This window comes from Miscanthus floridulus, chromosome 1, assembly GCF_019320115.1.
Source record: "Miscanthus floridulus cultivar M001 chromosome 1, ASM1932011v1, whole genome shotgun sequence".
NCBI lineage: Eukaryota > Viridiplantae > Streptophyta > Magnoliopsida > Poales > Poaceae > Miscanthus > Miscanthus floridulus.
The window spans coordinates 72,506,352-72,534,203 of record NC_089580.1 but is presented as its reverse complement, the minus strand read 5'-3'; the positions used below and the strand labels follow the sequence as shown (position 1 = coordinate 72,534,203).

The 27,852-nt window shown below is 42.6% G+C and overlaps 1 pseudogene; it reads left to right on the top strand.

The window, feature by feature from the left end:
* The first annotated feature begins 692 nt into the window (after nucleotides 1–692).
* Nucleotides 693–12,250, top strand: LOC136458584 (probable glutathione S-transferase GSTU6; annotated as a pseudogene).
* The last annotated feature ends 15,602 nt before the right edge of the window (nucleotides 12,251–27,852 follow it).

Sequence of the window (27,852 nt, the reverse complement as noted above, 5' to 3'; positions counted from 1 at the left end):
CATCTCAAACTTTTGCCAAAAACTTCTATCCTCTAATAAACTCAAGTTCTCAGTCAAGACAAGGCTACAAGACTTATTAGATATAGTGCTAGGAAAGACCAAAGATCAAGCAAAAGCAAGAACAAGTCAGAGAAACACTTAAGAAACTCATGAAGTCAACTTTCAGGCCAGCAAGTGCGGAGGTTCAGCGAGGGTCCGTGCAGACAATTTTGAGCATATCAAATCCAAAGAGAAAACAATGCACAACTCGATCAAAGAAAGTCCAAATGAAACAAAATTTTGTACACACCTCCCTAGAACTTGGAGAAGGTATCCACAAGTGATCTTGCCCATTGTTCAGATATTTGGAAAAACAAAATGCGGTCAAAGTTGAATAGCTGGTCAACAGAAACACCTGTTTAAAATGGTTCTCCTTATGTAAAAGGTTATGGAGTATCTGGTGATCTTATCCTTCCAACATGGGCACGTGCCATTGCACAATTGTCTATGCAGCGATTCTAGCAGTATTGGTGATACAAAAAAAAAAGCCATATCTCAGCCAACGACCAGGAACCATAAACTACAGTTACCTCTCTCTCTCTCTCTCTCTCTCTCTCATAACAACAGTTACCTCTTTGATAACAGCAGTGAGAGAAACTGATAACACACGCGAAAAGGAGCTCAAGCTCAAACCTCTGTTCGCCAAGCAGAAAATGGCTGGGGAAGAGGAGCTGAAGCTGCTGGGCATGTGGGCGAGCCCGTTCGTCCTGCGTGCGAGACTTGCGCTGAGCTTCAAGGGCCTCAAGTATGAGTACGTTGAGGAGATCTTTGGAAACAAGAGCGAGCTTCTTCTCAACTCCAACCCGGTCCACAAGAAGGTACCCGTGCTCATCCACAACGGAAAGCCCATCTGCGAGTCACAGATCATCGTGCAGTACATCGATGAGATCTACGGCGACAACGGTCCATCTTTCCTCCCCGTCGACCCCTACGACCGTGCTGTGGCTCATCCCGCTGTTGATTGTTCCCTATTTTTACTACTGATGTGTGTTTGGTACACTCCTTTTTGTTTCCAAAGAAATGTAAACGTGTTTGTGTGTGATTTTCTTTTGTGCAGCTGTTCAGCTCGTTCATGGTGATGATAATGGGCAAGACGGACGAAGAGAAGGCAGAGGGGAGGAAGCATTGTTTGCCGCGGCAGAGACCTTGGAGGGAGCACTGAAGGAGTGCTCTAAGGGGAAGCCCTTCTTCGGCGGCGACAGCGTCGGGTACGTGGACATAGCGCTCGGAGGCTTCGTCGCGTGGGTGAAGACGAGGGACCTGTTGTCTACTTGTCTGGCTTGAAGCATTTCGACGCCGACAAGACCCCGCTCCTGGCGGCGTGGCTGGAGCGCTTCGGCGCATTGAACGAAACCCAGGCAGTCATGCCGGACGTGATGAAGCTGGTCGAGCTCTCCAAAAAGAGGCAGGCCCAAGCTGCAGCAGCTGCAGCCGTGGTCCAAGGTAATTGAAGTGGCTGCCGCGCCCATCTCTCTTTTGGAATTAGCTTGGACTCACCTATAATGTTGTTGCATCCTCTCAGAATGAAAGAACAGCTATATGTTTTGTTGCCCCTTTTCAGCGCGCAAAACAAAAGGTGGATTAGTCTTACTGTTACTAATTTTAATTAGAGGTTCTATGTAAAATTCTTAAGATACGTGCTAAATAAAAAAAAAAGATAATTTCTAAAAGTTCTTAAAAATATCAAAAAGATCTTTGTAAGGCTTTAGAGTGTAAGCGGCACTAGTCCGTCTGTTCTACACCGTGAATGAACCACACACTTTCATCAACTCACTTGCATTTTCATCTTCACCTCTTGTAAAAGGATTAACCTGGAGTTGCGGATGACATTGACTCTACAAGGCTTATATAGTAGTCTAGTCCACAATCAACGACTAACCAAAGGTGGAACTACCCCCACAATCTCACATTATCGTACAAATGAAGTATTATGGGCCAGATCTAATCTCCAATAGGATGTCACACTAAATAACATTTTAAATTTGCATCTAAATTGCCCACTTATGCTACTATTAAAAATAAACTAAAAATATCTTATTAAATGTAAATCTAAATCACCAACTTTTTCTACTATGAAAAAGTTTAAATAACCAAAACTATGTACATGTATTTGTTTCTAAGTTATCCACTTCTATGGCTACTACTCTCCCTCCATTCCATGTTATAAGATGTTTTGGCTTTTTTATATACATGGATTTTGCTATGTACTTAGATATACTGTATGTCTAGTGTATGTCTGGATACATAGTTAAAACAATGTATCTAGAAAAAGTCAAAACCTCTTATAATTTAGAACAAAGGGAGTAGTACATAGAAGAAAACTTAAACTGAGAATATACATGTTATCACATTGTGCCAATCAAGTATCCATGCATGAGCAATAAATATACATTACTATTTTTAGTAATCATGAAAGTTTAATAGTCCCTGAATGATTCATATATCAATAAAACCCATGCTAATAATTTGTGCAATTTGTAACTTTCAACAATTACATTTTCATTGAAACACATTTGCACGGCCTACTCCGAAATGGGTGAGGGATTGAGGATACTTAGGCTCTATTTGGATACCCTCTAATTATAATAATCAGATTATGTAATCAAATTTTGATCCAAACAAGATTGATTATATGATGAATTATTATAACCAAAACTCTTGATTACCATTGTAGGGGACCGTGACGCATAAGAGGGGGTGAATTAGGCAAATTAAAATTCTACTTCGAAATTATGGCCTCTTTTAATAACCTTAGCAAAACCTATGCAAAAGACAAACTATCTAAATGTGCAACTATGGTTTCGCTAGTGTGTTGCTATCTCTACCGCAAAAAGAGTAATGCAATCAATATAAATGCGGAAGCTAAAGAGCAAGGTAGAGATATGCAAACTCCCGTCGACGACTCCGGTATTTTTACCGAGGTATCGAGAAGCGCTCAAGCTTTCCCCTAGTCCTCGTTGGAGCCCCTCGCAAGGAATACCTCGCAAGGGCCAAGCTCCCGGTCGGGTAACTCCGTGGATAGCCTCGGACCTTCCCCACGCGCAAGTGGGTCTCCAACGTGCCTTTCGGCAAGCCTCTCCCGGATGCTCCCCGCCGTCTTCACAATCAAGCTTTCGGCCGAAACGCCGCAGGCCTTATTCCCTCGGGTACACGGTGGCGGCCACACTACAAACACCATTGTTGGCTTGCTTGTTCACCTTGATGGTCACCACCTTGTTATTTTTCTTCTTCTTCAAGAGATAAGGTGTGGAGGCCTTTTTGTCCACCTTGTTGGTGTAGGTGTTGGAGGGCTTGCTTGTTTGCTTTTTCTCTTTCTTCTTTGCTCCTTCCCCATTCTTCACCTTGCACTCATAGGACTTGTGGCCTTCCTTGTGGCACACATAGCAAACCACGGTTTGTCCTTCATCAAGCTTCTTCACTCCCATGACGGTGTTATCTTGATGAAGTTGGGCTTGCTTCGCCTTGCCTTTTACTTGTGTCAAGTCCTTGGTGAGGCGAGCCACTTCTTGCTTGAGTTGCTCATTCTCCATTGCAACCTCTTCATGGATCTACAATAACTTTCTCAATACAAACTTGGTTGCACAAGGGTGAGTCTAAATATAAATCATTGCAAGAAGTAGAGGCATCCTTTTTAGACATGTTAAAGATAAAACTTTTCTTTTTAGATGCCTTGGTGGGGGTTGTACCGACGGCTTCGAGTTTAGCAACTTTATTTGTTAGTTCATCACAATGTTTGCACATGGTTTCTATTTTAGCAAGCAAACTTTTATAAGCCTCTTGTGAGCTATCTAACTTTTCTTTTAATTTTTCATTTTTCTTTACAAGTTGCTAATCATTGATTGTACATGCATTTGTTGTTGCACTAGCCTCTAGTTGCTCAATTTTAGTAGATAGTTCAATGTTGAGATTAGCAAATGTCTCATATTGTTCAAGCAAAGTTTTATATGCTTTTTGTGAACTATCTAGCTTTTCTTTTAATTTTTCGAGCTTCTTTTGTTGACTAGTGCAAACTTTAGCATAATTGAGATTTTGTTGCATAATTTGTTGCCGGTGATGATGAATAGTACCATTAGTGCGTCCAATCACTTCACTGTTCAGCGTCTGGTCGCTGCTACTAACGCCTTCTGTTGCCGAGCCTCTTGATCGGAGCGTCCGGTCGCTATACGCCAGCATCCGGTCTAGCGTCCGGTCACCTCTGTGAGCTCGTTTCTTCGCGATCTTGCGTATGGCTTGGTTCCTATCTTCGTGCTTGGACTTTGCTTGATATCTTGGGTCTTCTCTTGTGCTTCTAGGGTCTTGCTTATGGTGTTGATCATTGGATCATCACGTCGCCTTTGTCCAAGTCACGTCTTGCACCCTATTGAACTACAAAACAATCACTTGCAAATTCATTAGTCCAACTTGGTTGTGTTGGTCATCAAACACCAAAATCCAAAGTAAATGGGCCTAGAGTCCATTTTCCTTACAATCTCCCCCTTTTTGGTGATTGATGACAACACGACCAAAGCAAGCAAATAATAGAATTTTGAAATTTGAAAACTACCTACTTGCTAGGATGCAATGCAAGGGGCAAGGTTATATGATGCTAAAAGATACTACTTGTAAGATTAAAAAGATACCACATAAAAACTTATCTTGCCCTTACAAATGTCCCCGTGTGGCATTATGGATTTAAGCCTTGCTTCCTATAAATTCTCCCCATTACATAGACTAATCCATAATCCACTATCCTCCCTTTCTCGAACCATTACCACTTGTACACCATTACCACTCGTAAATTATTATGATCTAGATTTTGGTCCTACAAATTAATGCTTGCTTTTGGTCCTCTAAATTCTCCCCCATTGGAATCAAACACCGAAAAGGAAGACATTAGTAGCACAAGGGAGGGTCAAACTTTGTGATCCTTAGTTTGTGGAGTGGAATAGGTCACAAAATTTGACTCTCACATTATATACACTAAGCTCTCCCTAAATATATGCATACATATGGTAGGTGGCAAATCATATGCATAATTGGTAAATTATTGCACAAGGTAATTTAATCTATATAATGCATGGAGAAAGCTTATAAATATCAAAATGAAATCAACATAATGATATCGGTTTAGAAATACCACATGTGGAAACCAATTTGATTTCTACCACTCGCAATAGGTGGTGGATATTTAAAGTATGATGCTTAACTCTGGGGACTCCATTTTAATTGCAATGAGACTACTACACACTTGATAAGCTTGAAAAAGGTGTTAGTCTTAAAGCATCCAACTCCTAGAGTAACCTCCCCCTAAATTTGTGCACACAAGTATGGAATACTTATAGAAAACATGCACATTGATTTTAGAATAAAAAATACCACTTGAAAGATGACATCACATGAATGTGAGAGTCATTTTCGAATACGATATTTGGGAGAAATTCTCTATAATTTGGACTTTGGCACATATTAGATGAATAATTGTGAAACAAGCTATGTGTCGTGCTCCTAAATAATTTAAACCAAGTAGGTTTGCTCCAAGGGTCAAGAGTGAAGCCGAGCAATCCTACCATATGATTTACCTAGTGTATGCATCACAAAAGATATGCATGTAAATGCAAACCTAGGCATGAAAAGTAACTAGATGCTAAAAGATACCACTTGTAGGAAATTAAAACTTATACCACTTGAAGAAAATTAAATCTAGTTACCTAACATGGGAAGGGGAATTTAGGTCCATAGTATTCACTAACCCACTTGGCAATGACTTTGTCCATCATGATGCACCCCATGAAATGCACCCAAACTTTGCCAAGTCTCCAAATTCCCCAAAGTCCATTGGACTTCTCACTTCCCTTTTAGGATCCAAACCTTCTTGGTGCTCTTCATATTGTAAATGATCTCCTTTGGCACCCAAAAGTGTTTGACCCCATTGTTGGCTTGCTTGTTCACCTTGATGGTCACCACCTTGTCATTTTTCTTCTTCTTCAAGAGATAAGGTGTGGAGGCCTTTTTGTCCACCTTGTTGGTGTAGGTGTTGGAGAGCTTGCTTGTTTGCTTTTTCTCTTTCTTCTTTGCTCCTCCCCCATTCTTCACCTTGCACCCATAGGACTTGTGGCCTTCCTTGTGGCACACATAGCAAACCATGGTTTGTCCTTCATCAAGCTTCTTCACTCCCTTGACAGTGTTATCTTGATGAAGTTAGGCTTGCTTTGCCTTGCCTTTTACTTGTGTCAAGTCCTTGGTGAGGCGAGCCACTTCTTGCTTGAGTTGCTCATTCTCCATTACAACCTCTTGTATGCATGTATCTACAATAACTTTCTCAACACAAACTTGGTTGCACAAGGGTGAGCCTAATATAAATCATTGCAAGAAGTAGAGGCATCCTTTTTAGGCAAGTTAAATGTAACACCCTAGGTGTTTGGCTTCCACATAATTGCATTTCATTTCATAAACATGTGTTTCATCTATGTCATCATGCCATTTGTCACTGAAACATGCATATGCAACATTTGCATATTCTGTCTATTCATACTTTCTTGCTTATGAATGGTAGTAGTGCAAAAATGTGAATGCAACATTAATTTCTCATACCTGGAAACATGGCACCATGGTAGGAATGTGGCAAGTTAAGCTTGCAACAAAAGTCATGCAACATATGAAACATTGCATTGCAACATATGAGTGAATTGCTTGTTTTAGTTGCTTTTATCACACGTGATCTTTATAAGTGGTATAACAATTTTGTAAAGTGGTTGATCATGGTCTATTACACCTTAACTTCACTTAGGGTACTTGTTGGAACATTGTTCATGTAGATCAAAATGACCAAAATGCCCTCAAGTGAAGGTTTGACTAGTTTTGACCCTTGGATTGTCACTGTTTGACTGATTCAAATGACCAACTTAGAAACCTTGCATGGCTTTACACTCTTTACAAAAGTTGTAGCTAATTTATTAAGGAACAAAAGTTATTTTATGGTCAACTCATGAAAATGTGTGGAACATGGTCAAACATGGCCCACAAGTCAGATGTCCATGTTGTTTTCACTGAAAAAAATTGTCTCCTAAACTGCAATTTCAGTTGGATCAGGTCAACTTTGGCTTCATTTAACTACTGATCCATGGCGAATTAGGGCATGGTCCTTGAAGAGAAATGGTAGAGGGATGGTACATCTACAATTTTCTTGTATACTATTTTTACAAACGAGCAACGGTTTAGTCAGGATAATGTGTTGAAGTGGCGCTGTCAGTCATCGTTGATGAAACCTGAATCGCTGTTTTCTGAAATCGGTCAGTGACCGTCATGGCCGACCGGTTCAGAACCCACTGGCCGTGTGGTGCCACTCGTCACCGCTTGCCTGAGCGCGTAGGCCACGCGCTGTGGACGCCCTGGCACGGACAGCCGCGTCTTGAAGCCACCCCACGCCTGCCCGACCGAGTCGCCAGCCCCAGTTTGCATTTCTCGCCTCCCACAGCGCTACACCGAAGCCGCCTGCCATTGCCGCTGGAACTTCGCCCTCGCCTAGCTCCCGCGTCTTGGCAAAAACGCGTTGCCCAGCTTACCCAGAGCCCCGCCGTGATCCCCTCTTCCTTTTCCACCGTGCTTGCAAGTCAATCATGCATCGGTGAGGGCCAATCGCCGACTTTTTCCCCACCACCACCTTGTCGGACCTCGCCGGAGTAGCGCTCCTCGCAGCCAGTGCTCCTCGCATCCTCCCATTCCCTCCTTTGGCTCGCTTTAGGTCATAGGAGCACCACCGAAGCCCATAGGGTCTCCGTAGGGACCTTGACGCCGTAGCATCGTCAGAGTCGGTCCTGCCGCGGCCTGCGCCGCCATTGCTCGTCGCCGCCCCTGTAGCCATGCCAAAAGCTTCAATCTAGGGCACGGCTAGTTGCGCATTACTGTAGTGAGCACCGTAATGCCGTTGGTCTCGCCGGAGAAGCCACCGACGGCAAGTCCCGCCGTCGTCTTCTTCCTTCCCCTGCTTCTCTCTCTGACACGCGGGTCCGCCTTGTCAGCCGTCGTGGTCGAGGCGGGAGCCCAGCGTGGGCCGCTCCATTGTCTAGGCCGCGCCAGCGTCGCTCGTGGGCCGCCGTTCCTCGGGCCGGCCCAACAGCTGTGGCCGTGATTTGTTTCATTATTTCGTTTTGCTTTGTTATTTCACAGATTGGTGTTGATATTCAAAAATAGGTATTTCCTAGTATATAGATCCAAATGTTATGGTTCTAATTTTGTTGAGTTCCTAGTATTGTCTAGTATTTAATAAAAATATTATATGAGCACATGTTTTAGAAATTCTGGATAAATTAAATAGGACTTTGAAATATGTTTTTAGATACATGCAAACTTGTTTGAATTTTATCTTGAGTTTCTTTGGTCCTAAAATGATGAAATTTTGTGGGTGATCTATTATTGCTTAGTAGAATCACAAGTTAAAATTTTAGAGCTAGTGCATATATAGTTTTTAAGTTATAGAATTTCTTTTTATCAATGGATGGATCTTGTGTGAATTTTCATAATTTTTCTATAGATCCAGTGTAGGTAAAATTTGGTGAGTAAGGTTCTTATGCTAGAATGATGCTAGGAAAAATGTGAAATCTGTTGCTTGACACTTTTCATTAGGGTTTCCTAATTATGCTAAAAATGGACATACCACTTGTTATTTTGGATACAGCAAGTTCTGCTTGCTCAATGGCTTTGAAATTTTTATGGTAGTCTATGTGAAGCATGAGATAGCTACTGTAATTTTTGTAGATTTTTATGTACTGCTTTACTATATATTGCTTTAATCACCTAATTAACTAAATAAATTGAAAAAGGATATTAAATAATTTATTTAGAAGTTAGCACTATACTTTCTAGTGTTCCTATGGTTTGTGCAATAAGTTGGTAAGCTTGGTTTGGTCAAATTAGGCTTTTGCATCATCGTTAAATAAATAAGTTAGTAACCCTGCCATTCTGGATAAATTCTAGGTTACTGGAATTCGTTTTGGTTAACGTAAGTATCATGCTGTGATGTTTACAATTGTTTTGTTGAGAATATCATAAGCTTTCCAGAATGTCCTCATACAAGTCATTGGGAATTGTAGAACTCTAGTTGTGATTGAATTAAGGGACTACTTGTATGCATACGAAGCTTTAAATGTTAAATTATGTACACCGTTACTATTTCTAAGTTTATGGTAATGTTCTTAGGTGTTAGGCCTTTAACTGAAGATGAGCAGCTTTACCTTAGGTTATGCAAGTTAGGTAAGTCGATCTTGTTCTTCAAGTTAAGATTAGATACATGTTTAAAGTGATTTGAATAGAGCTATTCTTAATCGGTAAACAAGTGTCCAGTGATGTTTCATTAAACACTTACTGTGATTCATTCATCATGAGCATCATGTCATTCCTTATGCATCCATGATATTTATCTTGTGCATTGGCATGCAATAGGTGTTCCGGAGGGAGTTACGCTTCTGGAATTCGAGCCAGTACTTCCGGAGGAGCAGCAGCAAGCTCAGGAGCAGGAGGTGCAGGTCCCCGAAGAAGGAGTCAACAAAGAAGTTCTTGAGTGCCCCGATCACAAACCTTCATCTTTTCTGAAAGGCAAGCCCCGGAGCATTCTAAGACTCCTATGTTTTCAAAATGGTTACTTTGAGTATCTTTATTTATTGATGCATTAAGTGATAGGAATTGGATGCGAACACTTGTTGCATATATATCTATTCCTTGGCCAGTATACGTACCCTGAATCCTATTTAGGTCCAGGAGCAAATCAAAGCTTAGCCATGCTTAGACTGGTAAAAGTCGGGTGATTTCCTGTCACCTGCATATTAGGGAATGTCTGGTCACGGTTGGCTATAATTGCCATCGTGGAGAATAACCATGTGTTAATAAGGAATTGTGACCGGGCGGGAGGTCGATAGAGAAGCAACAAGGCAAGGAGGTCTTGGGTGTGGATCTATCCCCGTCTATGTCGGTTAAGGACCGATTCGCTGTACGTCCTCATGTCATGTTGAACGCATGCCTATCACTTAGTTGGCCGGATAACTCGTTCCGACCACGAAGCCGAGTAGCTCAACTCAGTCCGGAAGACCGAGAAGTGAAAGTGCACACCCTGGCGGTAGTAAGGATGTGCGGGGAGCTATTGGCGTAAGTCTGAGGTGAGATTGACCACCTGGCAGAGTGGACTCCCTGAGGATGCGGCGCTGCTTGGAGCCGCGATTCCTAAGATATACCAAAGGTGACCTAAGGCTGCCTTCGCGAGGTATGCCTGGGTTTGTGTTAGGAATACCCCTCCAGCTGGATAGGAATCGATTCGAATCGCCGTCTCTCCCGGATAGTGAGAACTTGACTGAGCAGCAGCAACCTAGATGCACTTAATTGAACTTGATGGTTAAATTGATGATGATGATGATACAACATTATACCGGATATGGTTACTAATGTTTGGAGTTAATCAATTGCTTGCTCTAGTACAGGTGCTAATCTAGTTGATAGGTTAATATTGTTAAATTGCTGCTTACTCATAAAGCAAATTATGCTCTCATATCACTAAAGCTTTTATGCAAAATGGTTGTCAAGCTAGATCCACCGATAAAGCCTTGCATAATCCTTGGTGTCATTTATTTCTGGTTTACGACGGGTAAGTCTAGCTGAGTACCTTCTCATACTCAGGGTTTATTCCCCCTTGTTGCAGATGACGTGCTATATAACGGCTACTGCAAGTATTGTCTCCACCCTACGGGGGATGAAGACTAGATCATGGGCATGATCATCTATATTATCTTATCTTACTGCTTTTGCTGGAGATGACTTTGGTACTGGCTTGTATTTGAACTAAGTGTGTGTGATGGTGTTAAACTACTTTGCTTCCGCTATTTGTGAACTTGTTTTGTAATAACTATGTGTACTCTGATGTATGTGGTACTTATGAACTACTTGTGAAATGGATGTAACATGTGGCTTGTTATGTTGAATTACTGTGATCTTGGTTGTATACAAGTTGGTTTGAAATCCTTCGTGGTTTCAGTTGACTACCGGGTTTATATGGGTGCAAGTATGACGGTTTGATCACTCCGGTGATTGCTTTTATACTTGTGCTCTTATAAATTGGCCGGTTCCGTTACAGCTGGTATCAGAGCTAGATTCAATATTAAACATGTCATATGTGTATTTAAAACAAAAGCTTTTGTTTGTAAAAACCAGTTTTGACAACTTATAGCTACATATATATAGGTGTTCAAATCTGAAATTTTATCTAGGTGTGCCAGTTGTCATATCCTCTATGCCCAAATAAGGACTTTCAGGTGGCTTATTTAAGTAATGACTTTTGGGGGGGTAATTGCTTTCATTTTATTTCGTCGTCCATACGGCGTGCTATGGTATGGATGCCATCCGCTTGGATGGTAATGTATGGATCAATTGCCTCTACGCCCAGGTAAAGTGAGTTGTGAGAGCATGATCGTCCAACTGTCGGTCTAGGGGAGAGTTAGTTTTGGTTACCGGAATGTTTACATGTTGCACACATGTACATATGAAGGTACTTAATTGTGGGTGTATCAATCGGGTAGCTTTGGATACCGAAGTATATATATCCGGGGATGTATATATGGAGAGTATCTTAGTTTACTGCTTTCATTGCATACTTATTTCTTTTGTTGGGATGGGCTGTAATGAAATTTTCTGCAGGTACACTAACAACGCAACGCGTAGCTCGACTAGATACGTATATGAGAGAACGTATGTATGCCACCGTCTATGTCGCTAGAATGTTAAATTTTCTTAAGATTCATGAGGACGTACGGAACGTGCATGCATCATGTTTACTCATGCCATTATATTTTTGCATCACTCCCTCCCTTATCTAATTATTCCGTTATAGTTTCTCATCCTGTAAGGTAATCCTCTCACACCCAAGTTGCAATGCTACTACTGATGGCCGCACTAGCACTACCGCCCTGGAGCAGTCTTGTTATACTTAGATGAAATTTCTAAAACTTGAAGTTGATCAAAAATTTGGCATATGAGCGGATGCATCGCATGAATGTGTGGAGTAAAGTTATGGCGATGTTATGAGGATGAATTATTGTGCCTCTGTTTATTGTATGAAATTAATCTCTCCAATAAGTTCAGTTTGGCATAATTCTACAATTCATCTGCAATGTATCTGACATCGTCCATCATTACTCACAAATGTGCTTCTGCAGATGTCACGCAATCTGTGTTCAAGCCGTGGTGGGGGTAGTGGTGATGATGATCTTCCACCGCCACCATCGCCCACACCGTCTGATCTATTGGCTATGCTCGTGGAAGGTCAGCATGCGTTGGGGGATGCTATGCGTACCATGGCCCAGCATCAAGCCCAGGGCCACAATCAATGATAGGGACCAGAGCCCAACCAGTTTAGTGATTTCAAGGAATTCCAAGATACCAAGCCACCCATCTTCAAGGAAGCTGAAGAGCTGCTCCAAGCAGAAGAGTGGCTAAACACGCTTGAGCACAAGTTCCGTTTGCTCAGGGTGACAGAGTAGATGAAGGCAGAGTATGCTTTGCATCAGCTACAAGGACCAGCAGGTATATGGTGGCGACATTATCGGTCCACCCTACTAGAAAATGCCCAGATCACTTGGAATCGATTCCAGGAGGCTTTCAAGAGTCATTATATTCCTCCCGGGTTGATGGCCATAAAGCACAATGAGTTTATGAAGTTGGTGCAGGGCACCAAGACACTCACTGAATATCTTCATGCCTTCAACCATCTAGCAAGGTATGCTCTAGAATTCATTGATTTAGAAGCAAAGAAAATCGCCAGCTTTAAGAGAGGGCTTAGTCCCAAACTGATGAAGTCCATGGGGAACAACAAAAGTATCACTTTCAATGAGTTCGTAAGTGATGCTCTTACTCAAGAGAATAACGATAATGTCTATGCTGCTTCCAAAAGTCGCAAGAGGGTCTTTGAGGTAGGTGTCTCTTAGGCTAGAGCTCCAGTAGCGAAGACTCAATTTCGCCCACCGACTACAGTCGTTCGGTACCGGCCGCCACAAAAGAAGAATCAGGCAAAGACTGGGTTCAAGAAGGCATTCACTGTACCTCTTCCAAAGGGTACCACAGGACCTGGAAATTCTTTTGTTCCGCCAGCTAATAGGCCCTGCTAGAATTGTGGCAGGACAGGTCATTGGTCCAAGAATTGTCCGTATCCTCAGAAGAACAATCAGAAGCAAGGGAATTCTGGTGCTTGTCAAGGACATGTTAACTACACCAACGTGACCGAGATACCCTCAGGAGAGGTGGTCATTGCGGGTAAGTTTCTTGTGAATCACCATCCGGCAGTTGTACTATTTGATTCTGGTGCTTCGCATTCATTTATGAGTCCAGCTTTTGCATCAAAATACAATCAGAAGGTAATTATAGTATCCACGGGTAGTTATTGCATTAGTGCAGCTGGAAGTAATATTTTGACCAATCAAATAGTGCTGGGGGTGAGTATTGAAATCGAGGGACGAGTGTTTATGGCCGACGTGGTAGTTCTACCGGGATTAGGGATAGATGTAATCTTGGGAATGAAGTGGATGAGCGGTCATGGAGTGCTCATTGATACTTCCACTAGGGTTGTTATGTTGCGGGATCCTATCAGCAATGAAGCCTTCCTTGTGCCACTTCCTAGAGAGCTAGAACTCCACAACACTGCTAATGCTATCCAGACCCCAAGAATTGAGGAAGTCCTAGTAGTATGTGAATTTCTAGATGTATTTCCTGATGATCTACCTGGTTTACCACTGGATCGAGATATTGAATTCAAGATCGAGTTAGTGTCGGGCACTGCACCTATTTCTAGAAGGCCTTATAGGATGCCGCCCAATGAGTTAGCAGAGCTTAAAGTACAGTTACAAGATCTATTAGAGAAAGGTCTTATCCGACCTAGTGCTTCTCCCTAGAGTTGTCCTGCTATATTTGTGAAGAAGAAGGACAAGTCATTGTGCATGTGTGTGGATTATCGTCCACTCAATGCGGTGACAATCAAGAACAAGTACCCATTGCCCCACATTGATATTTTGTTTGATTAGTTGTCTAAGGCAAAGGTATTCTCTAAAATTGATTTGAGATCTGGTTATCATCAGATAAAGATTAGACCGGAGGATGTGCCTAAGACTGCTTTCTCCACCAGATACGGGTTGTATGAGTATCTGGTTATGTCTTTCGGCCTGACCAATGCTCCTGCATACTTCGTATATCTGATGAATTCTGTGTTCATGGAAGAACTAGACAAATTTGTAGTTGTCTTCATTGATGACATCTTAATCTTTTCTGTAAATGCTGAAGAACATGCCGAGCATCTGAGAGTTGTTTTATCCAGGCTACGAGAGCATAAGCTTTATGCCAAGTTCAGTAAATGTGAGTTTTGGCTTAAGAAAGTACCTTTCTTAGGTCATGTGTTGTCCGATGAAGGGATTTCGGTTGATCCATCTAAGGTGCAAGAAGTCATGAATTGGAAAGCACCAACTTTAGTACATGAGATCAGAAGTTTCCTTGGTTTGGCTGGGTATTATCGTCGATTCATCCCAGATTTCTCTAAGGTAGCCAAGCCCATGACCAGGTTGCTCCAAAAAGATGTAAAGTTTGTTTGGACTCTAGAGTGTGAGACTGCTTTTTGCACCTTGAGGACCTTGTTGACATCAGCTCCTGTGTTGGCACAACCTGACATCGAGAAACCTTTTGATGTGTTTTATGATGCATCAGGTACCGGTTTAGGATGTGTCCTTATGTAGGAAGGTCGAGTTATCGCCTATGCCTCACGTCAGCTAAGGAAGCATGAAGCTAATTATCCAACTCATGATCTTGAGTTAGCGGCGGTTGTGCATGCTTTGAAGATTTGGAGGCATTACTTGCTCGATAACATGTGCCATATTTATACCGATCATAAAAGTCTCAAGTATATATTCAGTCAACCAGAATTGAACATGAGACAGAGAAGATGGCTAGAGTTGATTAAAGATTATAACTTAGAAGTTCATTATCATTCAGGTAAAGCAAATGTTGTTGCCGATGCTTTGAGTAGGAAATCTCACTGTAATTCTCTCTTGGAGGCAGATTATCATTTGGTGCATCTGTTACATCCTGCTGTGTTGCACAATATTACCCTTAATTGCTCTCTAGAAAGTAAAATCATCGAGCTTCAGAAAACTGATGTGGGTGTGTTCCACATCAAAAGAAAGATGAAGGAACAAGAGACAAAACACTTTCGTATTAATGAGAAGGGTGTTCTATGGTTTAAGGATAGACTGGTAGTACCGAAGGACAAAGAGCTTAGAAACCAAATCTTAGAAGAAGCTCACTCATCCAAGTTATCTATCCACTCGGGAAGTAGTAAAATGTATCAAGATTTGAAATCTCGCCTTTGGTGGACCAAGATGAAGAAAGAAATCGCAGCTTATGTTGCAAGGTGCGACAATTGTTGTAGAGTCAAAGCAATTCACATGAAGCCTGCTGGACTTCTCCAACCATTGTCTATACCAGGATGGAAGTGGGAAGAGATTAGTATGGATTTTATTGTTGGACTTCCCCCTACCCAAAAGAATTTTAATTCCATATGGGTGATAGTGGATCGTTTAACAAAGTCTGCTCATTTCATACCAGTTAGGGTTGACTATCGGCCAAGTGACTATGTTGAGCTATATTTTAACCAGATAGTACGTCTCCATGGTGTTCCTAGAACCATTGTATCTAACAGAGGACCTCAGTTCACCGCTCGTTTTTGGGAACAACTGCATAAGATGATAGGGACCAACTTAGTTAGAAGTTCTGCTTATCATCCCCAAACCTCCGAACAGACGGAGCGGGTGAATCAAATATTGGAAGACATGTTAAGAGCTTGCATCATATCATCCAAGGTTCATGGGATAAGTGGTTACCCTTGGCTGAATTTTCCTATAATAATAGTTATCAAGAAAGCATCAAGATGGCCCCGTTCGAGGCGTTGTATGGTTGCAAGTGTAGAACTCCTTTGAACTGGGTTGAATCGGGAGAAAGGAGATACTACGGCATTGATTTTGTTGAAGAGGCTGAACAACAAGTCCGCACTATCCAAAAACATATGAAAGCCGCTCAAGCTAGGCATAAAAGTTATGCGGATAAAAGAAGGAAGCCCATTGAGTTTGAAGTGGGTGATCACGTTTATCTGAAGGTATCACCGATGAAAGGTGTGTAGTGATTCGGAGTAAAGAGAAAGCTTGCACCTAGGTATGTAGATCTATATCCGATCATAGAGAAGAGTGGGAATGTAGCTTACAAGATAGAGTTACCTTACGAGATGAGAGCTATCTTCAATATTTTTCATGTATCTCAATTGAAGAAATGTCTCCGTGTTCCCGAAGAAAGAGTTTCACTTCGAGACATCAAGTTGAAATTAGATTTATCCTATGAAGAAAGACCAGTGCGGGTTACCGACACGAGAGAAAGAGTAACCTGGAATCGTGTGGTTAAGTTCTACAAGGTTATGTGGAGTAACCAAGGTAGTGAGAGCGATGCAACGTGGGAGCGGGAAAATTATTTGAAGGATGTATACCCTACCTTTTATTCAAAATGGTACGCTTTTCAAATCTCGGGGTGAGATTTTTATAAGGGGGAGGGCTGTAACACCCTAGGTGTTTGGCTTCCACATAATTGCATTTCATTTCATAAACATGTGTTTCATCTATGTCATCATGCCATTTGTCACTGAAACATGCATATGCAACATTTGCATATTCTGTCTGTTCATACTTTCTTGCTTATGAATGGTAGTAGTGCAAAAATGTGAATGCAACATTAATTTCTCATACCTGGAAACATGGCACCATGGTAGGAATGTGGCAAGTTAAGCTTGCAACAAAAGTCATGCAACATATGAAACATTGCATTGCAACATATGAGTGAATTGCTTGTTTTAGTTGCTTTTATCACACGTGATCTTTATAAGTGGTATAACAATTTTGTAAAGTGGTTGATCATGGTCTATTACACCTTAACTTCACTTAGGGTACTTGTTGGAACATTGTTCATGTAGATCAAAATGACCAAAATGCCCTCAAGTGAAGGTTTGACTAGTTTTGACCCTTGGATTGTCACTGTTTGACTGATTCAAATGACCAACTTAGAAACCTTGCATGGCTTTACACTCTTTACAAAAGTTGTAGCTAATTTATTAAGGAACAAAAGTTGTTTTATGGTAAACTCATGAAAATGTGTGGAACATGGTCAAACATGGCCCACAAGTCAGATGTCCATGTTGTTTTCACTGAAAAAAATTATCTAAGTCCTAAACTGCAATTTCAGTTGGATCAGGTCAACTTTGGATTCATTTAACTGCTGATCCATGGCGAATTAGGGCATGGTCCTTGAAGAGAAATGGTAGAGGGATGGTACATCTACAATTTTCTTGTATACTGTTTTTACAAATGAGCAACGGTTTAGTCAGGATAATGTGTTGAAGTGGCGCTGTCAGTCATCGTTGATGAAACCTGAATCGCTGTTTTCTGAAATTGGTCAGTGACCGTCATGGCCGACCGGTTCAGAATCTGCTAGCCACGTGGTGCCACTCATCGCCGCTCGCCTGAGCGCACAGGCCACGCACCGTGGATGCCCTAGCACGGACAGCCGCGTCTTGAGCCACCCCACGCCTGCCCGACCGAGTCGCCAGCCCCAGTTTGCATTTCTCGCCTCCCGCAGCGCTGCACCGAAGCCACCTGCCATTGCCGCTGGAACTTCACCCTTGCCTAGCTCCCGCGTCTTGGCAAAAACGCGTTGCCCAGCTTACCCAGAGCCCCGCCATGATCCCCTCTTCCTTTTCCACCGTGCTAGCAAGTCAATCGTGCATCGGTGAGGGCCAATCGCCGACTTTTTCCCCCACCACCGCCTTGTCAGACCTCGCCGGAGTAGCGCTCCTCGCGGCCAGTGCTCCTCGCGTCCTCCCATTCCCTCCTCTAGCTCGCTTTAGGTCATAGGAGCACCACCGAAGCCCATAGGGTCTCCATAGGGACCTTGACGCCGTAGCGTCGTCGGAGCCGGTCCTGCCGCGGCCGTGCGTTGCCATTGCTCGTCGCCGCCCCTATAGCCACGCCAAAAGCTTCAATCTAGGGCACGGCTAGCTGCGCATTGCTATTGTGAGCACCGTAACGCCGTTGGTCTCGCCGGAGAAGCCACCGACGGCGAGTCCCGCCGTCGTCTTCTTCCTTCCTCTGCTTCTCTCTCTAACGCGTGGGTCCGCCTTGTCAGCCGCCGTGGCCGAGGCAGGAGCCCAGCGTGGGCCGCTCCATTGTCTGGGCCGCGCCAGCATCGCTCGCGGGCCACCATTCCTCGGGCCGGCCCAACAGCTGTGGCCGTGATTTGTTTCATTATTTCGTTTTGCTTTGTTATTTCACAGATTGGTGTTGATATTCAAAAATAGGTATTTCCTAGTATATAGATCCAAATGTTATGGTTGTAATTTTGTTGAGTTCCTTGTATTGTCTAGTATTTAATAAAAATATTATATGAGCACATGTTTTAGAAATTCTAGATAAATTAAATAGGACTTTGAAATATGTTTTTTGATACATGCAAATTGTTTGAATTTTGTCTTGAGTTTTTGTGGTCCTAAAATGATGAAATTTTGTGGGTGATCTATTATTGCTCAGTAGAATCACTGGTTAAAATTTCAGAGCTAGTGCATGTATAGTTTTTAAGTTATAGAATTTCTTTTTATCAATGGATGGATCTTGTGTGAATTTTCATAATTTTTCTATAGATCCAGTGTAGGTAAAATTTGGTGAGTAAGGTTCTTATGCTAGAATGATGCTAGGAAAAATGTGAAATCTGTTGCTTGACATTTTTCATTAGGGTTTCCTAATTATGCTAAAAATGGACATACCACTTGTTATTTTGGATACAGCAAGTTCTACTTGCTCAATGGCTTTGAAATTTTTATGGTAGTCTATGTGAAGCATGAGATAGCTACTGTAATTTTTGTAAGTTTTTATGAATAGCTTTACTATATATTGCTTTAATCACCTAATTAACTAAATAAATTGAAAAGGATATTAAATAATTTATTTAGAAGTTAGCACTATACTTTCTAGTGTTCCTCTGGTATGTGCAATAAGTTGGTAAGCTTGGTTTGGTCAAATTAGGCTTTTGCATCATCGTTAAATAAATAAGTTAGTAACCCTGCCGTTCTGGATAAATTCTAGGTTACTGGAATTCGTTTTGGTTAACGTAAGTATCATGATGTGATGTTTACAATTGCTTTGTTGAGAATATCATAAGCTTTCCAGAATGTCCTCATACAAGTCATTGGGAATTGTAGAACTCTGGTTGTGATTGAATTAAGGGACTACTTGTATGCATACGAAGCTTTAAATGTTAAATTATGTATACCGTTACTATTTCTAAGTTTATGGTAATGTTCTTAGGTGTTAGGCCTTTAACTGAAGATGAGCAGCTTTACCTTAGGTTATGCAAGTTAGGTAAGTCGATCTTGTTCTTCAAGTTAAGATTAGATACATGTTTAAAGTGATTTGAATAGAGCTATTCTTAATCGGTAAACGAGTGTCCAGTGATGTTTCGTTAAACACTTACTGTGATTCATTCATCATGAGCATCATGTCATTCCTTATGCATCCATGATATTTATCTTGTGCATCGGCATGCAATAGTTGTTCCAGAGAGAGTTACGCTTCTAGAATTCGAGCCAGTACTTCCGGAGGAGCAGCAGCAAGCTCAGGAGCAGGAGGTGCAGGTCCCCGAAGAAGGAGTCAACGAAGAAGTTCTTGAGTGCCCCGATCACCAACCTTCATCTTTTCTGAAAGGCAAGCCCCGGAGCATTCTAAGACTCCTATGTTTTCAAAATGGTTACTTTGAGTATCTTTATTTATTGATGCATTAAGTGATAGGAATTGGATGCGAACACTTGTTGCATATATATCTATTCCTTGGCCAGTATACGTACCCTGAATCCTATTTAGGTCCAGGAGCGAATCAAAGCTTAGCCATGCTTAGACCGGTAAAAGTCGGGTGATTTCCTGTCACCTGCATATTAGGGAATGTCTGGTCACGGTTGGCTATAATTGCCATCGTAGAGAATAACCATGTGTTAATAAGGAATTGTGACCGGGCGGGAGGTCGATAGAGAAGCAACAAGGCAAGGAGGTCTTGGGTGTGGATCTATCCCTATCTGTGTCGGTTAAGGACCGATTCGCTGTACGTCCTCATGTCATGTTGAACGCATGTCTATCACTTAGTTGGCCGGATAACTCGTTCCGACCGTGAAGCCGAGTAGCTCAACTCAGGCCGAAAGACCGAGAAGTGAAAGTGCGCACCCTGGCGGTAGTAAGGATGTGCGGGGAGCTATTGGCGTAAGTCCGAGGTGAGATTGACCACCTGGCAGAGTGGACTCCCTGAGGGTGCGGCGCTGCTCGGAGCCACGATTCCTGAGATGTACCAAAGGTGACCTAAGGCTGCCTTCGTGAGGTATGCCTGGGTTTGTGTTAGGAATACCCCTCCAGCTGGATAGGAATCGATTCGAATCGCCGTCTCTCCCGGATAGTGAGAACTTGACTGAGCAGCGGCAACGTAGATGCACTTAATTGAACTTGATGGTTAAATTGATGATGATGATGATACAACATTATACCGGATATGGTTACTAATGTTTGGAGTTAATCAATTGCTTGCTCTAGTACAGGTGCTAATCTAGTTGATAGGTTAATATTGTTAAATTGCTGCTTACTCATAAAGCAAATTATGCTCTCATATCACTAAAGCTTTTATGCAAAATAGTTGTCAAGCTAGATCCACCGATAAAGCCTTACATAATCCTTGGTGTCATTTATTTCTGGTTTACGACGGGTAAGTCTAGCTGAGTACCTTCTCGTACTCAGGGTTTATTCCCCCTTGTTGCAGATGACGTGCTATATAACGGCTACTGCAAGTATTGTCTCCACCCTGTGGGGGATGAAGACTAGATCATGGGCATGATCATCTATATTATCTTATCTTACTGCTTTTGCTGGAGATGACTTTGGTACTGGCTTGTATTTGAACTAAGTGTGTGTGATGGTGTTAAACTACTTTGCTTCCGCTATTTGTGAACTTGTTTTGTAATAACTATGTGTACTCTGATGTATGTGGTACTTATGAACTACTTGTGAAATGGATGTAACATGTGGCTTGTTATGTTGAATTACTGTGATCTTGGTTGTATACAAGTTGGTTTGAAATCCTTCGTGGTTTCAGTTGACTACCGGGTTTATATGGGTGCAAGTATGACGGTTTGATCACTCCGGTGATTGCTTTTGTACTTGTGCTCTTATAAATTGGTCGGTTTCGTTACATTAAAGATAAAACTTTTCTTTTTAGATGCCTTGGTGGGGGTTGTACCGACGGCTTCAAGTTTTGCAACTTTATTTGTTAGTTCATCACAATGTTTGCACTTGGTTTCTATTTTAGCAAGCAAACTTTTATAAGCCTCTTGTGAGCTTGCAAACTTTTCTTTTAATTTTTCATTTTTCTTTACAAGTTGCTCATCATTGATTGTCCATGCATTTGTTGTTGCACCAGCCTCAAGTTGCTTAATTTTAGTAGATAGTTCAATGTTGAGATTAGTAAATGTCACTATCGACGTAGAATTTCGTCCCGTGCCGAGGACACACGCAACAAGTCGGAAGGGTCTGCTCGATGGAGTAGATCCGCCTAGCTTCAGCGTAGGGGTGGTCAATCCTACGCAATCCTCCCAAGGCGTGCCTATCAATTTGACCCTGTAATTGACAAGGAGAGAAAGTTCATCAGTAATTAAGGGCGGAACTTGCTGGTATTGCCAGACAGTCCCGAATGTACGGCTGTGAGAGCCGATATGAAAGGAAATCGGCTAAATAGCCGATTCCAGTATATTCATGAGAATAAGTCAGTTAGAGCTCATGGGGTCGTGTGAAGAGAATCGGTTATCATTCAGGATAAACGTCATTTAAACGAATATTAATCAATTGCAATAAGATATCATTGATGATCGGTCCATACTGAGCCAATGATTATGAGTAACCAAACTCCTTTTCACATAAAGAAACAATTCAACATCACTTAATCATTTAACAAAGATAAATCTAATGAACATGTTAGATCTCATCTATTGTCATGACCAGTGGGGCATGAGGCAGAATCATGCAGGCCGTAGAAACAACAATAGACTCGATGACCTAAACTCATTACTAATATCAGTGGGGCATGAGGCAGAATCATGCAGGCCGTAATACAATAACAAGATCATGGGGCTAACACATCTTTCAACTTATCTCTACTTCAACAATCTCGTGATGTGAACTATTCATGAAAGCATTCGATATCGGCTAAATAGCTGATTCAGGCATAGCGCATAGTTAAGGTCATGTCTTCTTAGGAATGGGTCTATCAACCAACGATCCCCACTCCACGGTGCCAACAGTGGGGTGAGAGGCAGAATCCTACAGGTCATGATGATGGGCCATGAAATGGTTCTCGCTAACCAATAGATCTACTCAAGATTGAACATGCCTTAACTGCACGCTATGCACGATTAAGATTGACACAAAACAACCGATAAAAACATAACTCATCACTTAAGATGTAGGTTAGATCAGTTTTAGATTAGCAAACAATGAGTTAAACAAGATATGAGGCCGATCCATATCAATCTCAATCGAGCAGAGTGATATTGCTGTAATTAGATAAGCAATGAAAGCAATAAGCAATATCGGTAACTTACTGAATCTACCAAAGACTGCCACTCTAAGATAGAGCCAATAACTTGACCTTGATCCAATTCAAGCAGTGGGGTGTGAGGCAGAATCACACAGGCCATACTTTAATTAGGCAAGAGTCAATAACTAGCTTATACTAGAGCCGCAGTGGGGGTCGACCGGATCGATGCAGCCATACGAACAGAGGTATAAACCATGACAGTACTTACAACAAGCTGTGGAGGTTGACCGGATCGATGCAGTCGTACTTGCTGAAGAACTCACCAAGATCTACTCTACTCCTACTCCTAAGGGGTGGCCAGAGCCAAAAAAAGTAATTGACTTGTATTTGATTGATTGATTGATCTTTACAATAGCCGGGGTTTGGTATTTATACCCGGAGCCTAAACATGAATCCTACTCGAGTATGATTTGTTACAACCTTTGGCATAAAATGAAAACATTCCTAATTTAAGATAACTTGGACTCTAATCTTTCCCTTTTTATAGAATCCAACATGTTTTCGTCCTGGCATCGAGCGTAGCCTCTGTCGTTATCTATTGGCGATGTTCGAAGAAAGCCGATTCCTAGATTGCATCTGAATCAACTGTTTCTGATCTACCCGCAACTGATCCCTTGATGATACGATCCTAGGAGCTTCTAGGTCCCTGTGACTCTCCTTCCAAACTTTAGTGTAAACACATGCCCCCCCCCAATTTTGGGACAAAAGAAATTTTGTTCCAAAATTACCATGTCTGTGCTCCCGATAGGCCCGTAACCATGGGTAAGGAATCTTGACCTAGGGTCTACTATTTGTCACCGTCCGCATCAACTCATGAGCCCATGCTTCAAAACTTTTTTAGAGCATTATTGCTTCACGGGCGTTTTAGATTCATCCTTCCAAGCCAGCTATAAAAATGGCTATCCGACCTTGGTGAGAGCAAACTCAACGATTCAGCCATGTTCCACTTCTACCTGCCTCCTCGGGTGTTTTCGATCCCGCTGGATCCTCCGTGGTTTTATCCTTTTGCTATGTAGATCTTGAGCAGTTAGGAGAATTCTTATGGATAGGGCGATTGTGTCGCTCATTCTAGCGCCCTGTCGAGCAAGAGGATCAGCTATTGCAGTTAGGAGAATCCTTGTGATATCACCTGGGTCTTCTCTCCATGCTCACAAAGCTATCCTAGTGTTTGCAAGGGCTAAAATGTGTGGACACCTTCCCCTTGTTTACTCCATTGAATGCCCACTGGGAAAGCCATAGGCTTCTTCCCCATAGTTTTCTGATTTATCAAAAAATCAGTTGAATTTATGTTTAGGCGGGCGATTTCCTCTCTCCTTGGGCATAATGTTAGCAATGGGCCAACGTCAACTCGCCTCGCGATGGACTTTGGCCTTGTTGGGGCCCAGACTCCCTTCAATCCAAAATAAACTAGATAGGCTGATCTCTGGTAAAATCTTCGAATCTTTTTTAGATCTTTTGTAATTTGAGGAAGCAATAAGTCCAAATCTGTTATTTCTTCGTTATCCGTCTCCTGAACTTCCGAAGTGTTGTTCCACTTCTGTTTCTGATTCCAACCTCACACCCCTAGCGAAATCTATCTTCTTGCCTTCCTAGGCTATATAAACGGGCATCGGCAGTTGATCTAAGGATAACTCACTTTGCCTCAAACCTTCTACACCCTTAGCATAGTTCCTGCTTTTCCGTAGGTTAGAGATCATGGAGAACAGCAAGAGGTTTCCTAAAAAGGTCTTCATCGGGTCTGCATCATTGCGTCAGCGCCTTTGTTGTTAGGAGGGTATATCCTGTGATGCCTCCGCTGCCTCAGGGAATAGGGCCGACTCCGTTTGGCCTTCAGGGCCTTCCTTGTCGACGGCTTGCCACCAGCCCCCTTGCCATCAAATGAGGTAGATTGATAATGACGATCTGCTTGCCTCCATTGATCGACATGGCCAAAGTCTCACTAAGTGTTTATCCCTTGTAGAATTGGCCCTGGCCATGGTTCAATGCCGATCACCTCCTACGATTGATTCGGTGGAGGATAAGTTGGCCAAGGCCGAGGCCAGAATTGCGGGTGAGATACTTGTAGTAACCTCTCCTTCTTTTCAATTTTGTCTCCGAGACTCTGATCACCTCCTCTTTGAATCTTTTAGATCTATCTGCCCAACTAATGAGCCTTCGATTAGCTGTGGATCATGCAGCGAGATTTGTCAATGCCAGGGGCACCGTTCCGGTGGTTCGTTTGCATGACATGCTGAATCGTGTTAGGGAGGTTGCTCTCCATGGTGTTTGTCATGGTGCTGCTATGGCGTTGGCTGCCACCCAAGCCCATTCAGGCCAAAATCTTTAGCTTCTTCCCTATGGTTTTCTAGACGCAGCATACCCTGGGGAGCAGGAGCGCTTGGTTGAGGATTTCATGAGTGCCGCCAATTCTGTAGCTTTTAATACCTTGGCCGATGAAATAGTAGGCAAGGTTTTCCTTGGCCCGTAGTTTGTAATAGGCGATATTTAGCATATAATTTTCCTATCTTGACACCATGCGCATTACTTTTGTTTATGCTTACTTTTCCCCCACGGATGATACGCATTGTACCGGCTTTTACTCTTCTGAGTTTATTTTCGCACCAGCAGCGATACCTTTCTGGTATCGGCCATTAGAGCTGTCAGTCAAGCGAATTGGTCGTTGAGTATTAATCCAAACGTTAGGGTAATATTCCTTCAAATATTCCCTATTGATCTGTTGAATCCTTCTCCTCCTCCCAGCATCTCCAAAATGTACCAGGCGCGCAATGCCTGAGCTGATAAGGTTTCCCTTGATTAGGCGACCATACCGGCTATCTCACTTTTTGGTCGTCATAAGTGTGTCTTTGAGAGCATTTCTAGATCAGCTGGAGAAGTCAATAGCCTATGGGAGCTGATGTCATTTGACTAGAAATACCGAAAGCGACCCATGGTGCCCTAGACTCAAGATCTGCATGTCATCGCGGATCTTGTGTAGAACCAATCATATTCTCCGTTGTTTTCTCATGCTTCCTTCTTCGGCTAAAGAGCCGATTTGATATAGCCGATCTAGGCCCTTGGTTCAACCAAGTCTGAAAACACAGCTTTTATTAAGAGAACCCTTCGATTTCCTGCCTTTCAGTTGCTCGGTGCTGTATTTCCATTGGCATCAGTGATGTGGCGCTTCACCTTCCATTAATTGTTGTTGCCTTTTACACGTCTCGAGGCACCTGTCCCTTTGCTTCAGGTCTTCAAATATCGGTTGGTAGTTTTGGCCTCGAATACATCCTTACTCACAACTGTTTCTCCGCTCTTCTCCACCTGTCGAAATCCTGTAGCGGTTCTCTTTCTCCCTTTTGTAGATCCAATCATTCTTCCATGGCCGGCGAAGATAACCAAGGTAAGCGCGTGGCGGAGGAAATCCTAGAGGAGAGTTTGCCAATGAACCATCGTCTCCGACGCATGAGGTGAGATCAACATTTCTTGTTCATGATGATGAATAGTTCTGACTCGCCTGTAGGTTTATTATGAATGACAACCTTCATCCTCTCTCAAGGGTTGGCGGGCCTTCTAACGCTGCATCTTCCATCCTGGCTTTGTCGCCGGATTCCTCTGACTCCTATAATGGATACGACACCCGACACTACGTTCATGAGTGGAGGATGGCCTAGAATCGTTATTCTGAGGCGACTTGGGAGAATGGCCAATTAGAGATTTGCCTCAGGGTTTCTCAGGCCTTCCTTCACATGGCCGAGGAGGAGGCCAGCACCATCCAAGCATAGCTGGCCAAATCCGATGCCATGGTGGCGGGTAAGATGAATCCCATGCAGGCTTTTTACTCTGACTTCCATTATCTTCATCTTGACCGTTTTCTTGTTCTCATGATTGTCAGCCCTGACAGCATAGTTGGAATCTCTCTAACTAGCAGCGAACTCGGCCATAGACATTGTCAATGCCTAGGGTTCCTCCATCGATGCTCGTCTCTAAGACGTCCCGGTCCGCGTTTGGGAGATCGCCCTCCATGGCGTTCGTCATGGTGCGGCGGAGGCGCTGACTGTAGCACAAGTCCGAACTAGGTATGAGCTTCACGCCATGGAAACAGGTTTCCCAATGGGCAACGGCCCTAAGGAGCATGAGGACCTGCTTGAAGAATTCACCGTGGCAGCGGAGGCCGTAGTAGACATCACATAGGCTCAGGATGTGGTGAACAAGGTCTTTGATTAGTTTGTGCTTAGGGTAATCTGATGAACAACGACTCCTATTCTTTCATGAATATGTTTCAATGTGATACCTTCATGCATGACTGTGAATGTCTCTTGCTCTTTTTGTTTTTTGCTCCTAAGGCAATATGCATCGTATCGGCTTTTACGCCTTCGAAGATCTTTATTTTTTGAACTAGAGGCAATACTCCTTTGTTACCGGCTATTAGAGCCGAGAATGAATCGGCTATCGAATGTTGCCTGGGTGTCAAGATAACGTACCATAGAAACTTTCACATCAAAATTCGAATGAGCAATCAACCCAGGTCGAACATCCTATTAAGTGAAACATGACTTCTTCAAATCCATTAACTCCGAATTCGCCACCTTATCTAGCATTCATACATTAGCCTGAACCTCATAACTAATACTTGTTTTCCTTTATTCCAATAGCCAATATGAAGCCATAACCTTTTTTACTAAAAAAACTCTCAGAGCCGATCGCTTGCATCAGCTGTTGGCTTTCATTGCTGATCTTAATGAAGCCTCCTTCCCATGACTTGCTAGAAAAACACTTGAAATCTCCTAGTTCCCAAAAGACTGGATTGGCTATTACGATGCTTATGGACTCATCAGCATGAACTAGTTTGACATCATCTTCATGCCATTGAATCAAACACTGATGCATGGTCAACGGTATGCAGCAATTCGCATGATTTCAATCATGGCCGAGGAGTAAACTATATGATCCTTTCCCATCAATGACAAAGAACGTGGTGAGCAGAGTTTTACTCCTGATTATTAGTTCAACGTTTATTACCCCCCGAGTCTTGGATGCATTTCCTCCAAAGTCTCTAAGCATCATGTCGGTCTCAAGCAAATCTCCTGGTCCCTTGCTAAGCTTACGGAAAGTGGTGTATGCCATAAG